The sequence below is a fragment of the Dermacentor variabilis genome, chromosome 1 (assembly GCF_050947875.1).
Source record: "Dermacentor variabilis isolate Ectoservices chromosome 1, ASM5094787v1, whole genome shotgun sequence".
NCBI classification, from domain to species: Eukaryota; Metazoa; Arthropoda; class Arachnida; order Ixodida; family Ixodidae; genus Dermacentor; species Dermacentor variabilis.
In genome coordinates this window covers 16,405,756-16,423,620 of record NC_134568.1, presented here as the reverse complement: position 1 = coordinate 16,423,620, position 17,865 = coordinate 16,405,756, and the positions used below count along the sequence as shown (strand labels likewise).

The 17,865-nt window shown below is 51.5% G+C and overlaps 1 protein-coding gene and 1 pseudogene across 1 annotated transcript in view; both read right to left on the bottom strand.

Moving 5' to 3' along the window:
* Positions 1–17,865, bottom strand: part of LOC142575565 (phosphatidylcholine:ceramide cholinephosphotransferase 2-like) — a 276,015-nt gene that overhangs the window by 200,048 nt on the left and 58,102 nt on the right. The window lies entirely within an intron of this gene.
* On the bottom strand, positions 3,972–16,729 carry LOC142587840 (baculoviral IAP repeat-containing protein 5 pseudogene; annotated as a pseudogene).

Below are 17,865 nucleotides of genomic sequence, written 5' to 3'. Positions count from 1 at the left end.
CGTCCGCAATACGATCGCGCTGCTTTACCGCGGGTGCAATGCACGCACATGTGAGCAACTCACCGGTTCCAACTTTTCTATTATAGTTCGAATATCGGGCCTAAAGTATCTTCATGCGTCTTTATTGGCACCGTGCACTGACACTATACAGCGCCTAAAACTTCAGAAACTTCAGAAAGGACCATTGTCTTCGCGACCATCGGAAGAACCGAAGAAGCTGCTACAACATTTCCTAAGAAATACGCTTGAATAACGGCAACTGTGCGCTTTCAATGCCAAGGAAGTCTCATTAACCATGAAGACACAATGTCTTTCACAGGGGGCCAAATCCACAAAGTATTTTCGTCCATTAGAGTTTGCCATTGGCTGGACACCTTCGCTAATAATATGCCCCACATCACCATGGTTTGGCGCCTTGTTCTTTCAAACAGTTCTGGACAAATTTTTTTTTTAAGTGAATGCGGACTCAGTTCACCAGAGAATTCACAGAGGCCTTGTTGATAAAAAGAACAACTAATAAATGTATCAGCATGCCCACAGCCAAGTAAATTGCATGATTCTGAATTTGGATCTCTGTATACGATGTTTCAATCATCTACCGTGTGTTTCAGCGAACACTTTCAAAAACTTTTAAAAATTGCCTGTGACGGATAGCACAGTTCTACTCCATGAGCTGGTCTACTCGAAGAGGCGGACATTGCCCAAATAATTGAAATGCGTACTGGGCTAATTAATAAAATATGCCAATTAATTTTTTACCTAATTACCATATGAGACATATATCAGTTTACAAATTCTAGCCGGGGAGTTTGCAAGGCGGAGCCATTTGGAAAGAATTCTCAGGAGTACATCAGTTTCGAGACATTAATTTTCGAACATTGTGGAGAAATGCATTGGCGTTCCAATTACTTTTGCGCTTCAATGCATAAAACGATCTTATAAAAGAAAGTGGAACGACAGTGCATTGTTACCGCAAGTTTGGCAGTGCATATATCGTAAATGGTGTCATTTACACAATTACTTTCAACTGGATACGCCTTGCAGTCTCACCCGCTAGAGAGAGAGAGAGAGAGAGAGAGGAAAGGGGAAAGGCAAGGAGGTTAACCAGAGTAAAAGATCCGGTTGGCTACCCTACACTGGGGAGAGAGGGGAGGGGGAGGTAAAGTGGTAACAAAGTAGAGAATTTGTAATTCGCAATATGCGCCATAAGGTACTCAGCTAAAACTTAATTAGTGTATTTCTGTGAATTAGTCGATAATGCATTTGAATTGTTTGTGCAATCTTTGAGTAGACCATCTCATGGACTAAATTGTGCTATCTACCGCAGGCAATTTAAAGCCATTTTTGAAAGTTTTTGATGAAACACCCTGCATAGCAGAAAGCGTGCGTATGTCTTGGTGATGTATGTACGTGTGCGTGTGTGCTGTATCGCCAAACTCCATGCTGTACCCCATACGCATGCGTAGCTTATTTGATATATAATCATCCACGAGCTTCAGATACAAATTAGTTGTGAAATTAAGAAAGAAAAAACAGGCGGCTGTGTTAAACTACGGTTCCCCCGCCCCTTTTTTTCTTTCCTTGCTTCACTCCATTGCTCAACAAGTCAAGTTCAGAATGCAGGGAAGCTGAGCAGCACAGCATCCGGGTATCTAACCTACGATGAGGCGGGAAAATAAGAGAACAGAGAAGTGAAGAACAGGGAAATAATGAGATAGTAAGAGACAGAAAAAATACTCGGCGACACCGGCGATACACGTATCCAAGCGGCCGCGTTGGCGCGGCACTGTGGCGAATTCCTCTGCAGACTAACAGCAAAAGAAAATTGCAGCTATGGAGTTAGGCAAGCCATGGTGTACGCACATCAACATCGGCAGCTCGCTGAAGAGCTGGTGTGTATACGAACGCAGAAGAAAACAGCTGTTCCCCGTTCGTGTTTATACTTGCGTTCTGCATATACACACACGCAAGAATCTGCCTTTCTACGGCGGCTGCGACTAGCGCTGCCTCCCTTTTCCGTCGTTCTTTTTTTTTTCCTAGTCGACACGACGCATCCACCAGTCGGGCGGAACGAAACGAAGAAGGGCGCCTCGGCGAACAAGCACGCGAGCAGAACGGACCGCGAGGACATTCGCGGTGGCTCCTCATGCGCCACCAGGCGCTGTGTTTCTGCTACACGATGCGAATTCCCGACCATACGCTGGCGCCGACGTATAGGGAAGAAGGAGAGAGAAAGGGAATACTCTTCTGTTCGTCGATTTAAAGCGCTGCAAACGCGGAAAACATGAAACTCGCACCAGTGAGCGATGCTCGTGCAAGCTGATCTGCAGGCTTCAGAACTTGGCCATTAAAAGAGTGAGTGAGAGGGGGAAGAAATGAAGCAGGGAAGTTGGGCAAGCAAGCAAGGAAGGAGGAGAAAATTTCCTTTGAGCACGCCTCTCGCTTCGCAAAAAAGAAGAAAACAGAAAAAAGAAGGAGAGAGAGTGAATAAAAACATGAAGTTACAAATATTACTTCCGTTCGGGTCGAAGACTCTTTTCCTCTTTTATATATCCACATTGTGAAAAACAACTAAAGTATAGCGTTGTCAGGTCGTCGAGTTTTGCTTCTTGTTTCATACATGGCGTGCTTGGAAAGTTGCGAAACAAGATTAAGACTAACTGAAGCCCGCGTTAAAACCTCATCCTTGCTCACCCGCTATCATTATAATGACTTTGTTGTACCATTAAATCGCCATGTTTGTCCATCGGTCGCTCTTCCTGTTTCGTCCTCCGCGGATTTCTACAACATGATTTGTTGTTGTAGTTGTTGAGAGTATTCATTGCACTTGCATGCAGCTGCATTGCTGCACCAACGTAACGTTCACAGGTAAGGACTTGAGTTCCTGCGCTACATGGGATATGAAGTGCTAAATCCTACTCATCATACATCTATACACTGGCCCCGTGGAATAGAGTAGACCTTACTGACAACAAGCCTCTTGGTCGCCTCCATCATACGGTTCTTCTCCAGGCACTAGAAGCCCGCCTGCAAACAAGCGGATGAAGCCCAAGACACCGGAACAATTATTACATGTGTCGATGGCAGTCTTAATAGTTGTGGGCTGCACAGCGCATTTGTATGCCCACAGTTACACATGAGGTACACCAGACCTGCTCACATACGGCCGATGCCGCGCCACCAGCGTGCCTTGTTAGAATCGCCGCCGTGCGCGACGGCCTGACTTCATTGCTGCTGAAACCCATTCATAACCAAATCATCATACGCACGGACTCCCAACGCAAGCGATCCGCGGTATTCGCAAAGTATACTTCGTTCTTCATTGCTTGCAGATGCCATTCACAAGTCTTGCCGCCGCAACGTCCATCCATATAAGCGTCCAGTGGGTTGCGGCGGCTCTATACCTGGCAATACCCTCGCGGATTCGACTATATTCGCCCTCGTGCCGCGCACCTTGCCCGCTTAAGCTCTTTTTCGAAGACACATCCGAAGACTTGCTTCGAAAGGAAGAAAACCTCCGACGCAAAGCACGAGCAATCATAACCCCCGTGTGGTTAAAACCTCTCTGGCGAGCTTACTCGCCGAGGAAAGGTGGAGTTGCAGGGTTGCACTTGTGTCGAGGTTGCCCTTACAGTGGCTGTGACCGCGACTTCTCGCTCAACAATACCGCGGCCCATATATGGCTCGACCTGTCCGTTCTGCAAAACACTACTGAAAACGTAGGCGTAACGCATCTGTCATGGAATTGACACGGACTGCATCAAGTCCGTCTTCACCACCTCCGTGCGATGGACACGCCTTCGGCCACGACGTCCTCCCGACATATATAAAACGTAGGATACAAGGCCCCTACTACCTTTCCATATTGGACTACCTGCACGCAACAAATATGTTTGTGCATTTGTAAATAAAAATTTATTACAAAGGCACGCTTTAAAAAAAAAATGCCTGAGTGAGAAGCTTGGCTTGGGTCAACGCTTCTTGTACACCGTGCTCAATTGGCACCTTGCTTCGCGCACTTTCTCTTCCATGTCGTCCTTGAAGATCTCCACGTACTTTCGGACTTTGTTCTTGACACGGGCGGTCTGTTGCGTTTCGCCTGCGACACGCGGTTTTGCCGGCGCGACTGCGGCGGGGCGGCAGACATTTTGGCCCGTTCGTCGTCGCCGCAACGCTCCCCGCCAGGTGTTTCCAGGCGTTTCCAGGCATGTTCCGATGCCACGTGTCTTCATGTGCGTGTGTGAGTGTATGTGCCATTGTGCCCGAACCAGGCGATGCGAAAGCAGGGATCACCCTCTCATTCCAGTCATTGTGCCCGAACCAGGCGATGCGAAAGCAGGGATCACCCTCTCATTCCAGTCATTGTGCCCGACCGGCAGCGCTACGACAGTGTGCGTCACCATTAGCCCATTGTACATTCACGTGCTCGTCTATTGAGGGGTTCCTTCTTGCCCTCAACTGCGAGAGTATAAAAACAGCTGCCCCCGGACGCCAAAAAGAGGGCTCCGATTTCTTCTGTTGAGTAAAGTGCTCTCCCGTCTCTCTACTTCGGTCAACCTGACCGCCAACTCTTTGCGATGTTAAAATAAACAAGTTGTTTTGTTGTTACCAGTCGACTCATGCTTTGCCGGGACCTTCGGATGCTTCCAGTTGTACCCCAGGCCGCCAGGCCAACGCTACCCTTGGGGCTTGCGACCCAGGTACAACCACGGGCGTCAGCGCCGAGTTCCCAACAACCGATGCCATCGGTGGGATCCAAACATCTGGTTGGCAGCGGTGAGATCGCCTCCGACTTCAAATAACTGTCTGCCAGCGGTGAGATCGCGACAACGGAGGCCAGCAGCGAAGAGATGCAGTTGACTGTATGCTGAGCAGCTCAACGACGATCCGGGAGCAGTGCAACGAGCCCTGTGTGATGACTGGTTGCCTGCAGCGGAACGACTGCGCTGAACTCTTGGCTGCGAGGTTTGGTGAGTGCGGGACTTTCTTCTTCTGAGCTTTGCCAGGCTTTTGTTAGTGTCAGAAACAGAGCTGGTAATTGTGGTTGTCGTTGCTGCCGGGTTAGTTTGCGGCAAGACAATAGTAAGCAGTAGAGAAAGCAGCATTCAGAGCAGCCATGGATTTGAAGTCGTTGCGCAAACCGAAATTGTTGGAGCTTGCAAGAGAGTTGGGTCTGGATGTCTCAGACAAACTAAGAAAACCTGAACTGCTAAAGGCTATTCTTGAGTTAGAGGCTGAGGATGACGAACTGTCGGAATGCCTTGAGACCATTGAGGAGAGGGAGACTGCAAAAAGACAGGAGCGCGAACTTAAAGAGCAAAAAGAAAAAGAAGAGCGTGAACGTAAAGAACAGAAAGAGCGAGAGCAACAAGAGAAAAAAGAAGAGCGCGACCGTCAACACGCGTTGGAAATGAAGCGTCTCGAGATAGAGATGGAACGCGCTCGTAATGGAAGTCAGGCACACGGTGCAGGAGAACGCGTATTGTTCAAAATGACTGACCTGATGCGGCCGTTTAAGCTTGGAGAGGACATTGGTTTGTTCCTGGTTAACTTTGAGCGAACGTGCGAGAAGCAGGGGTTCTCTCGGGAAACGTGGCCACAGCGCTTGCTCACTTTGTTACCCGGCGAGGCGGCCGACGTAGTCGCTCGCTTGGATAGAGAGGAGGCAGAGGATTTCGACACAGTGAAATCGAGTCTTCTAAAAAAGTACCGGCTGTCTGCGGAGGCGTTCCGTCGGAAGTTTCGGGAAAATGAGAAAGGCAAAAGTGAGTCATATACAGAGTTTGCGTATAGGCTTATGTCGAACATGCAGGAGTGGCTCAAAGAAGAGAAAGCGTTTGGTGACCACGATAAAGTTCTGCAGTGCTTCGGGCTAGAACAGTTTTATAGTCGGTTACCGGAGAACGTGCGATACTGGGTCTTGGATAGGCCAGACGTTTGTACGGTGGCTAAAGCCGCTGAGCTAGCCGAGGAGTTTGTGACGCGTCGGGCTCGCGGAGCTAAGGACGGTCAAAAGGGTGAATTTGGCTTGAAGTTTGAGAGGCCGAAGTTCACACCCATGAGAGCAAAGGGGAACACGCGTAGTGCGGATGCGAGTGGAAGCAGTGCGACCGAACCTAAGGAGACGGCGGCAGCCGAAGCCGAACGCAGAAAGCGGTTCGAGATGAGGCAAGCGCGCGTTTGTTATACGTGCCAGAAGCCGGGTCACTTTTCGGCGCAGTGTCCGGAAACAACACCAAAAGTTGTGTTTTTTTCAATAGGCAGCACTGACGAGAACATGAAGCTTCTCGAGCCTTACATGCGAGACCTCCTCGTGAACGGGAAAGAGTGCCGAGTGCTTCGCGATTCCGCAGCTACGATGGATGTAGTTCACCCGTCTTACGTAGAACCCCATATGTTCACGGGCGAGTGCGCGTGGATCAAGCAAGCCGTGGAAGCTCATAGCGTGTGTCTGCCAGTAGCAAAGGTGCTTATTGAAGGACCTTTCGGAGCGCTTGAGACGGAGGCGGCAGTGTCATCTATGCTGCCACCCCAGTACCCGTACCTATTTTCAAACAGGTCCGATCACCTCCTGCGCGAGAAGGGGCTTTTGTTTGGTGAAGCTAGTGTTCAGGCCTTAACCAGATCGAAGGTTCGGGAGCTCGCTGCAAAGGCGGTAGTTGCGGGGCCGACGTTATCAAACAACGAAAAAGGGTCAGAGGCGCAGCAAGCTGATATTCAGAGCACGCCCGAACTGAATAAACTTGAGTCTGTAACGTTAAAGGCGCCAGATACTGGAGAGGAAACGCCCGACACGGGAAAGTTAGAAGAGCTATCTACTGATTTACTCATCGCGCCTACGTCCGACGGACTTGATAGGTTGCTAAAAGTCAGCCGGTCGGCTTTGATAGCCGAGCAAAAAAAAGGATGGCAGCCTGGAAAACGTGCGCTGCAATGTCAAAGAAGGTATCGCCAGGAAAACTGCGCGTTTTGTGGAAAGAGGTGGAGTCCTGTACCGGAAGTATCTAGACCGCCGAGGAGTGGAGTTCGATCAGCTGATCGTGCCTCAATGCTATCGTCAGGATCTGTTGCGCTTGTCACACGGGGGTTCGTGGTCCGGACACCTAGGAGTTAAGAAAACTAAGGACCGTCTCTTGCAAGAGTACTATTGGCCAGGGTGTTTTCGGGACGCAGACCATTTCGTGAGGACATGTGACACTTGTCAGCGGGTGGGCAAACCAGGGGACAAATCAAGGGCGCCGTTGAAATTGGTACCTATCATAACGGAGCCTTTTAGACGGCTCGTTATTGATACAGTGGGACCTCTGCCGGTAACAGCCACGGGGTACAGACACATTTTGACTGTGATCTGCCCAGTGTTGCGTTTCGCCTGCGACACGTGGTTTTGCCGGCGCGACGGCGGCGGGGCGGCGGACATTTTGGCCCGATCGTCGTCACCGCAACACTCATCGCCAGGTGTTTCCAGGCGCGTCTGCGGCGATGCGACCGCCTAGGGATTTCGTTCCAGTCATTGTGCCCGAAACAGGCGAGGCCAAAGCAGGGATCTCCTTCCAGTTATTGGGCCCGAAACAGGCGATGCCAAAGCAGGGATCTCGTTCCAGTCATTGTGCCCGAAACAGGCGATGCCAAAGCAGGGACCATCTTCTCGTTACAGTCATTGTGTCCGACCGGCAGCGCCACGACAGTGTGCTGCGCAGCGCCACGACAGTATGCTGCGCAGCGCCACGACAGTGTGCTGCGCAGCGCCACGACCAGGTGCTACGAGATCGTGCGCAGCGCCACGACATGGTGCTACGGCATCGCTACGACAGTGTGCGTCACCATTAGCCCATTGTACATTCACGTGCTCGTCTTTTGAGGGGTTCCTTCTTGCCCTCAACTGCGAGAGTATAAAAACAGCTGCCCCCGGACGCCAGAGGAGGGCTCCGATTTCTTCCGTTGAGTGAAGTGCTCTCCCGTCTCTCTACTTCGGTCAAACCTGACCGCCAACTCTTTGCGATGTTAAAATAAACAAGTTGTTTCGTTGTTACCAGTCGACTCATGCTTTGCCGGGACCTTCGGATGCTTCGAGTTGTACCCCAGGCCGCCAGGCCAACGCTACCCTTGGGGCTTGCGACCCAGGTACAACCACGGGCGTCAGCGCCGAGTTCCCATCCGATCGCTCCAGTGTCGCGATCCAAATATCTGGTTGCCAGCGGTGAGATCGCCTACGACTTCAAACAACTGTCTGCCAGCGGCGAGATCGCGACAACGGAGGCCAGCAGCGAAGAGATGCAGTTGACTGTATGCTGAACAGCTCAACGACGATTCGGGAGCAGTGCAACGAGCCCTGTGTGACGACTGGTTGCCTGCAGCGGAACGACTGCGCGGAATTCCTGCCTGCGAGGTTTGGTGAGTGCGGGACTTTCTTCTTCTGAGCTTTGCCAGGCTTTTTGTTAGTGTTAGAAACAGAGCTGGTAATTGTGGTTGTCGTTGCTGCCGGGTTAGTTTGCGGCAAGACAATAGTAAGCAGTAGAGAAAGCAGCATTCAGAGCAGCCATGGATTTGAAGTCGTTGCGCAAACCGAAATTGTTGGAGCTTGCAAGAGAGTTGGGTCTGGATGTCTCAGACAAACTAAGAAAACCGGAACTGATAACGGCTATTCTTGAGTTAGAGGCTGAGGATGACGAGCTGTCGGAATGCCTTGAGACTATTGAGGAGAGGTCAAAAAGACAGGAGCGCGAACTTAAAGAGCAGAAAGAAAAAGAAGAGCGTCAACACGCTTTGGAAATGAAGCGTCTCGAGGTAGAGATGGAACGCGCTCGTAATGGAAGTCAGGCACACGGTGCAGGAGAACGCGTATTGTTCAAAATGACTGACCTGATGCGGCCGTTTAAGCTTGGAGAGGACATTGGTTTGTTCCTGGTTAACTTTGAGCGAACGTGCGAGAAGCAGGGGTTCTCTCGGGAAACGTGGCCACAGCGCTTGCTCACTTTGTTACCCGGCGAGGCGGCCGACGTAGTCGCTCGCTTGGATAGAGAGGAGGCAGAGGATTTCGACACAGTGAAATCGAGTCTTCTAAAAAAGTACCGGCTGTCTGCGGAAGCGTTCCGTCGGAAGTTTCGGGAAAATGAGAAAGGCAAAAGTGAGTCATATACAGAGTTTGCGTATAGGCTTATGTCGAACATGCAGGAGTGGCTCAAAGAAGAGAAAGCGTTTGGTGACCACGATAAAGTTCTGCAGTGTTTCGGGCTAGAACAGTTTTATAGTCGGTTACCGGAGAACGTGCGATACTGGGTCTTGGATAGGCCAGACGTGAGTACGGTGGCTAGAGCCGCTGAGCTAGCCGAGGAGTTTGTGACGCGTCGAGCTCGCGGAGCTAAGGACGGTCAAAAGGGTGAATTTGGCTCCAAGTCTGAGAGGCCAAGGTTCACGCCCATGAGATTTAAGGGGGACACGCGTAGTGAGGATGCGAGTGAAAGCAATCCGACCAAACGTAAAGAGACGGCAGCCGAAGCCGAACGCAGAAAGCGGTTCGAGATGAGGCGAGCGGGCGTTTGTTATACGTGCCAGAAGCCGGGTCACTTTTCGGCGCAGTGTCCGGAAACAACACCAAAAGTTGTGTTTTTTTCAATAGGCAGCACGGACGAGAACATGAAGCTTCTCGAGCCTTACATGCGAGACCTCCTCGTAAACGGGAAAGAGTGCCGAGTGCTTCGCGATTCCGCAGCTACGATGGATGTAGTTCACCCGTCTTACGTAGAACCCCATATGTTCACGGGCGAGTGCGCGTGGATCAAGCAAGCCGTGGAAGCTCATAGCGTGTGTCTGCCGGTAGCAAAAGTGCTTATTGAAGGACCTTTCGGAGCGCTTGAGACGGAGGCGGCAGTGTCATCTATGCTGCCACCCCAGTACCCGTACCTATTTTCAAACAGGTCCGATCACCTCCTGCGCGAGAAGGGGCTTTTGTTTGGTGAAGCTAGTGTTCAGGCCTTAACCAGATCGAAGGTTCGGGAGCTCGCTGCAAAGGCGGTAGTTGCGGGGCCGACGTTATCAAACAACGAAAAAGGGTCAGAGGCGCAGCAAGCTGATATTCAGAGCACGCCCGAACAGAATAGAATTGAGTCTGTAGCGTTGAAGGCGCCAGATACTGGAGAGGAAAATCCCGACGCGGGAAAGTTAGAAGAGCTATCTACTGATTTGCTCATCGCGCCTACGTCAGACGGACTTGATAGGTTGCTAAAAGTCAGCCGGACGGCTTTGATAGCCGAGCAAAAAAAGGATGGCAGCCTGGAAAACGTGCGCTGCAATGTCAAAGAAGGTATCGCCAGGAAAACTGCGCGTTTTGTGGAAAGAGGTGGAGTCCTGTACCGGAAGTATCTAGACCGCCGAGGAGTGGAGTTCGATCAGCTGGTCGTGCCTCAATGCTATCGTCAGGATCTGTTGCGCTTGTCACATGGGGGTTCGTGGTCCGGACACCTAGGAGTTAAGAAAACTAAGGACCGTCTCTTGCAAGAGTACTATTGGCCAGGGTGTTTTCGGGACGCAGACCATTTCGTGAGGACATGTGACACTTGTCAGCGGGTGGGCAAACCAGGGGACAAATCGAGGGCGCCGTTGAAATTGGTACCTATCATTACGGAGCCTTTTAGACGGCTCGTTATTGATACAGTGGGACCTCTGCCGGTAACAGCCACGGGGTACAGACACATTTTGACTGTGATCTGCCCAGCGACAAAGTTCCCTGAAGCAGTGCCGCTTAAAGAACTCAGCTCAGTTGAGATAGTTAATGCACTACTGTCCATATTTGCGCGAGTTGGTTTTCCTGCAGAAATTCAATCAGATCAGGGCACAGTGTTTACTAGCGCTTTGACGACAACTTTTCTCGAAAGGTGTGGGGTAAAGCTGCTACACAGCTCAGTGTACCACCCACAGTCGAATTCCGTTGAGAAGCTCCACTCCGTCATGAAGCGCGTGTTGAGAGCCTTGTGTTTTGAACATCAAACTGACTGGGAGCTGTGTCTGCCTGGGGTGATGTTTGCTTTAAGGACCGCGCCGCATGCGGCTACGGGGTTTTCGCCAGCTGAACTGGTGTACGGTCGCTCGCTTCGATCTCCGCTTCGCATGCTTCGAGAATCATGGGAAGGTAGGGGCGACGACCCAGTCGTGGTGGAGTACGTGCTTAAGCTCCTCGAACGCTTAAGAAGGGCACAGGAGTTGTCAGGTGAAGCAATGACAAAGGCCCAGCAGAGGGCCAAGGTTTATTATGATCGGACAGCCAGGGCCCGTCGTTTTGAGGTTGGCGATGAGGTCATGATATTGCGCACATCGCTAAACAACAAACTAGACGTGCAGTGGGAGGGCCCAGCGCGAATTGTTCAGAAACTGTCGGACGTTAACTACGTGGTAAGTCTGCCAGGAAAGCGGAAAGCACAGCAAGTTTACCACTGTAATCTGCTCAAACCTTATAGACAAAGGGAAGCAGTGGTGTGCATGATGGTAAACGTTCCTGAAGAGCTTCCGGTCGAGCTTCCGGGACTAGGCTCAGTGACGAACAGGGAAGACACCGGTCAAGTCATTAGTGACCTTATCAGTAAAGCACCGCTGTCGCCTGAGCAGAAAACCGAACTACACCAGCTATTACAAGAGTTTCAAGGTCTGTTCTCTGAGAGGCCTGGTAGGACTTCTGTACTTACTCATGATATAGAACTTACCTCCACAGAGCCAGTACGATCCAAGGCGTATCGGGTGTCACCCCGCCAGAGCGATATTATGGAGGCTGAGGTAAAGAAAATGCTACAGCTCGGTGTTATTGAGGCAGGTGAGAGTGATTATACCTCCCCTTTGATTTTAGTTGAGGTACCGGGCAAGGAACCTCGTCCTTGCGTCGACTACCGCAGGCTTAATTCCATCACTAAGGATCAAATTTATCCGATCCCTAACATCGAGGAGCGCCTTGAGAAAGTTAGTAGCGCTCAGTTTATTTCCACCCTAGATCTTGTCAGGGGTTATTGGCAGGTTCCACTTACAGAAGAGGCTAGTAGGTATGCGGCGTTCATTTCACCAATGGGAACATTCCGTCCTAAAGTGTTGAGTTTTGGTTTGAAGAACGCGCCATACTGTTTTTCAAGTCTCATGGATAAAGTGTTGCGGGGACAGCAAGAATTCGCTTTACCGTATCTAGACGACGTAGCGATATTCTCCGCATCCTGGTCTGAGCATCATCGAGCGACATCCCTCCGGACAGCGGATGCAGTCCCCTGTCCATCGGGATCTCCTTTCCCCGGCGGGGCGGTCTGTTGCGTTTCGCCTGCGACACGTGGTTTTGCCGGCGCGACGGCGGCGGGGCGGCGGACATTTTGGCCCGATCGTCGTCACCGCAACACTCATCGCCAGGTGTTTCCAGGCGCGTCTGCGGCGATGCGACCGCCTAGGGATTTCGTTCCAGTCATTGTGCCCGAAACAGGCGAGGCCAAAGCAGGGATCTCCTTCCAGTTATTGGGCCCGAAACAGGCGATGCCAAAGCAGGGATCTCGTTCCAGTCATTGTGCCCGAAACAGGCGATGCCAAAGCAGGGACCATCTTCTCGTTACAGTCATTGTGTCCGACCGGCAGCGCCACGACAGTGTGCTGCGCAGCGCCACGACAGTATGCTGCGCAGCGCCACGACAGTGTGCTGCGCAGCGCCACGACCAGGTGCTACGAGATCGTGCGCAGCGCCACGACATGGTGCTACGGCATCGCTACGACAGTGTGCGTCACCATTAGCCCATTGTACATTCACGTGCTCGTCTTTTGAGGGGTTCCTTCTTGCCCTCAACTGCGAGAGTATAAAAACAGCTGCCCCCGGACGCCAGAGGAGGGCTCCGATTTCTTCCGTTGAGTGAAGTGCTCTCCCGTCTCTCTACTTCGGTCAAACCTGACCGCCAACTCTTTGCGATGTTAAAATAAACAAGTTGTTTCGTTGTTACCAGTCGACTCATGCTTTGCCGGGACCTTCGGATGCTTCGAGTTGTACCCCAGGCCGCCAGGCCAACGCTACCCTTGGGGCTTGCGACCCAGGTACAACCACGGGCGTCAGCGCCGAGTTCCCAACAGATCGTACCAGCAGTCAGATCCAAATACCAGCGACAAAGTTCCCTGAAGCAGTGCCGCTTAAAGAACTCAGCTCAGTTGAGATAGTCAATGCACTACTGTCCATATTTGCGCGAGTTGGTTTTCCTGCGGAAATCCAATCAGATCAGGGCACAGTGTTTATTAGCGCTTTGACGACAACTTTTCTCGAAAGGTGTGGGGTAAAGCTGCTACACAGCTCAGTGTACCACCCACAGTCGAATTCCGTTGAGAAGCTCCACTCCGTCATGAAGCGCGTGTTGAGAGCGTTGTGTTTTGAACATCGAACTGACTGGGAGCTGTGTCTGCCTGGGGTGATGTTTGCTTTAAGGACCGCGCCGCATGCGGCTACGGGGTTTTCGCCAGCTGAACTGGTGTACGGTCGCTCGCTTCGATCTCCGCTTCGCATGCTTCGAGAATCGTGGGAAGGTAGGGGCGACGACCCAGTCGTGGTGGAGTACGTACTTAAGCTCCTCGAACGCTTAAGAAGGGCACAGGAGTTGTCAGGTGAAGCAATGACAAAGGCCCAGCAGAGGGCCAAGGTTTATTATGATCGGACAGCCAGGGCCCGTCGTTTTGAGGTGGGCGATGAGGTCATGATATTGCGCACATCGCTAAACAACAAACTAGACGTGCAGTGGGAGGGCCCAGCACGAATTGTTCAGAAACTGTCGGACGTTAACTACGTGGTAAGTCTGCCAGGAAAGCGGAAAGCACAGCAAGTTTACCACTGTAATCTGCTCAAACCTTATAGACAAAGGGAAGCAGTGGTGTGCATGATGGTAAACGTTCCTGAAGAGCTTCCGGTCGAGCTTCCGGGACTAGGCTCAGTGACGAACAGGGAAGACACCGGTCAAGTCATTAGTGACCTTATCAGTAAAGCACCGCTGTCGCCCGAGCAGAAAACCGAACTACACCAGCTATTACAAGAGTTTCAAGGTCTGTTCTCTGAGAGGCCTGGTAGGACTTCTGTCCTTACTCATGACATAGAACTTACCTCCCCAGAGCCAGTACGATCCAAGGCGTATCGGGTGTCACCCCGCCAGAGCGATATTATGGAGGCTGAGGTAAAGAAAATGCTACAGCTCGGTGTTATTGAGGCAGGTGAGAGTGATTATACCTCCCCTTTGATTTTAGTTGAGGTACCGGGCAAGGAACCTCGTCCTTGCGTCGACTACCGCAGGCTTAATTCCATCACTAAGGATCAAATTTATCCGATCCCTAACATCGAGGAGCGCCTTGAGAAAGTTAGTAGCGCTCAGTTTATTTCCACCCTAGATGTTGTCAGGGGTTATTGGCAGGTTCCACTTACAGAAGAGGCTAGTAGGTATGCGGCGTTCATTTCACCAATGGGCACATTCCGTCCTAAAGTGTTGAGTTTTGGTTTGAAGAACGCGCCATACTGTTTTTCAAGCCTCATGGATAAAGTGTTGCGGGGACAGCAAGAATTCGCTTTACCGTATCTAGACGACGTAGCGATATTCTCCGCATCCTGGTCTGAGCATATGGCACACTTGCGGGCAGTGCTAACCCGCCTGCGCGAAGCGGGCTTGACAGTCAAGGCTCCTAAGTGCCAGTTAGCACAGGCCGAGGTTGTCTACCTCGGTCACGTGATTGGTCAGGTTCGTCGCCGCCCCTCTGAAATAAAAGTGGCCGCTGTGCGAGACTTTCCGCAACCGCACACCAAGACCGATATTCGGTCGTTCTTGGGTGTCGCCGGCTACTATCAGAGGTACATCCCTAGGTACTCTGATATCGCGGCTCCCCTGACGGATGCTCTAAGAAAGACAGAGCCTCAAACAGTCGTCTGGGACGAGACAAAGGAAAGAGCTTTTAGCGCCCTAAAGAGTGCCCTAACGAGCCAGCCTGTGCTACGATCGCCAGACTATACAAAAGGGTTCATTGTTCAGTGCGATGCTAGTGAGCGAGGCATGGGCGTTGTACTGTGCCAACGGGAAAATGGAGAAGTAGAACACCCCGTCCTGTATGCTAGTCGTAAGCTGACCAGTCGTGAGCAGGTGTATAGCGCCACCGAGAAAGAGTGTGCGTGTCTCGTGTGGGCCGTTCAGAAATTGTCATGCTATCTAGCCGGCTCGAGGTTTATCATTGAGACGGATCACTGCCCTCTCCAATGGCTGCAGACCATCTCTCCCAAAAATGGCCGCCTCCTGCGCTGGAGCCTCGCTTTACAACAATATTCCTTTGAGGTGCGTTACAAAAAGGGGAGTCTCAACGGTAACGCCGATGGCTTAAGTCGAAGCCCCTAACGTAGGAATCGGCCTCAAAATTGTTGTTACTGATGTTTTTCTTCCTGAGGCAGGATTTTTTTTTTAACATATTGCTTTTGTTTAGTGTTTCAAAGTGATGATATGCTTTCTAGTGCAATTTTTCAATTTGTGGACGCGTTCTGAGTGATGCTAGACTACTGTAAGGAACTAGGCAGTGGTATAATAAGGGGAAAGAGCCTGGCAGGGCTTAGTGAGGGTTGTGCCGTGCTTGCTGACTGAGCGGTTGAGTTTCAGCGTAGTTCTAACGCTTGCCGGGAACGAGAACAAAAATGTGAACTCTCCCGAAGTCACTTTGCAGTGTCCCGTGCGAACCTGAACGAGAGAACGAGGCCTTCTCTGTGCGCTGCGCTCAAGAAACGTCGAGGGACGCCCGGCTTCGGTTATGAGCATCATCGAGCGACATCCCTCCGGACAGCGGATGCAGTCCCCTGTCCATCGGGATCTCCTTCCCCCGGCGGGGCGGTCTGTTGCGTTTCGCCTGCGACACGCGGTTTTGCCGGCGCGACTGCGGCGGGGCGGCAGACATTTTGGCCCGTTCGTCGTCGCCGCAACGCTCCCCGCCAGGTGTTTCCAGGCGTTTCCAGGCATGTTCCGATGCCACGTGTCTTCATGTGCGTGTGTGAGTGTATGTGCCATTGTGCCCGAACCAGGCGATGCGAAAGCAGGGATCACCCTCTCATTCCAGTCATTGTGCCCGAACCAGGCGATGCGAAAGCAGGGATCACCCTCTCATTCCAGTCATTGTGCCCGACCGGCAGCGCTACGACAGTGTGCGTCACCATTAGCCCATTGTACATTCACGTGCTCGTCTATTGAGGGGTTCCTTCTTGCCCTCAACTGCGAGAGTATAAAAACAGCTGCCCCCGGACGCCAAAAAGAGGGCTCCGATTTCTTCTGTTGAGTAAAGTGCTCTCCCGTCTCTCTACTTCGGTCAACCTGACCGCCAACTCTTTGCGATGTTAAAATAAACAAGTTGTTTTGTTGTTACCAGTCGACTCATGCTTTGCCGGGACCTTCGGATGCTTCCAGTTGTACCCCAGGCCGCCAGGCCAACGCTACCCTTGGGGCTTGCGACCCAGGTACAACCACGGGCGTCAGCGCCGAGTTCCCAACAAACCGATCGCACCAGCGGTGCGATCCAAACACTTCTCAAGTATGAGGAACTCCAAGGCAGTCAAGTTCTTCGTCTTGTTCCCCAGACGGAGAAATTCACAGTCGGTCGACAGTGAGTGCTCCTTGACTGCGTCATCGCTCGCCTCCCACTCGGCCATCTCCTTAAGGCACACGTAGCAACGAGCAAGGTCTGGCTCGTTTTCCGCGGGGCAGTGGTAGAAACCGGCCTCGGCCATGCACGCCGGCGTGCAAGCGCAGTTGTTGCCCGTTAGCGGCCAGCGCTCAAAGCTGGCCAAGCGATTCTCGAAGAGGTTCAAGCTCGCGTCGGCCTGCGACAGCAACACCGTCTACAAAGACAGGTCGTCGGCGGGCGGCTTCGCCGCTTCGGCCGTGATGTCGTGATAAACGGATTGCTATAGCTTCAAACCGTTGGACCTGGTTTGGTGTTTGGCATTATAGTCCGACCCGGGGGATCGGCCGTGAATCAGGGGTAAAAAATGAAGAACGAGAAGGAAAAAAAAAGAAGAAAACTAGAAGACAATTGTGTGAATTAAGGAAACGATATTAAAGAGATAATAATCGTTGTTAATATGAATTGTAAGGATATATAAGAGAAGAGGTAGTACTAAAATTTGTTGATATTCATGGTGAGAAAAAAGAATAACACTGAGAAAAATGGACATCGATATATGTTCCTCGGCACTTCTTCCTCGCTCACCCGCTATTAAATCGCCATGTTTGTCCATTGGTCGCTCTTTCTGTCTGGTCCTTCGGAGGTTTCTACGAAAGCACGTTCGCTGACTTCATTCGTCTCAGCAGAGGCAATTCATATACGCGTATTACCCGGGCGCCTTGATTTACGGAACGACTGTGAAGCCACCGCGTGTTCGCGCCTTTAATGGCATTGCGCCAGCAAAAGCGCATCTTACACCTCCACCCCCTCCTCCTTTTCCACCCAGTTTTCTTACCTGCGGCCGTGTTCTGAATGAGTCATTCATCAATACGGCTTGGTCCACGTACGCTTGAACGCACCAAGAACGCCCACAGGTATTACAGGGTTCTGCTGTTGATTTTTCGTGTATTAGCTGATCGAAATTAACTTGAAAGCTTTCGTGCAAGACAGTGAAGGAGGACGTTGAGCTATGGCCACCCGCAGTCCGTGGGCTAGCCACTACGACACTGTTTCTAATATCACGAAAGAATTGGGAAGACCAAGTGGGAATAACAAAGATGATGCCCTTACACAGGACGCCATCGGCTCGATCGCGACGCATCGCTGCATGTGAGTCGCATGTCACGCTGCTTAAGATTACTGACGTGCCTTCCAATCGGCGACATCAAAAGCAAATATGTGTACAGTCACCCGGCAGCG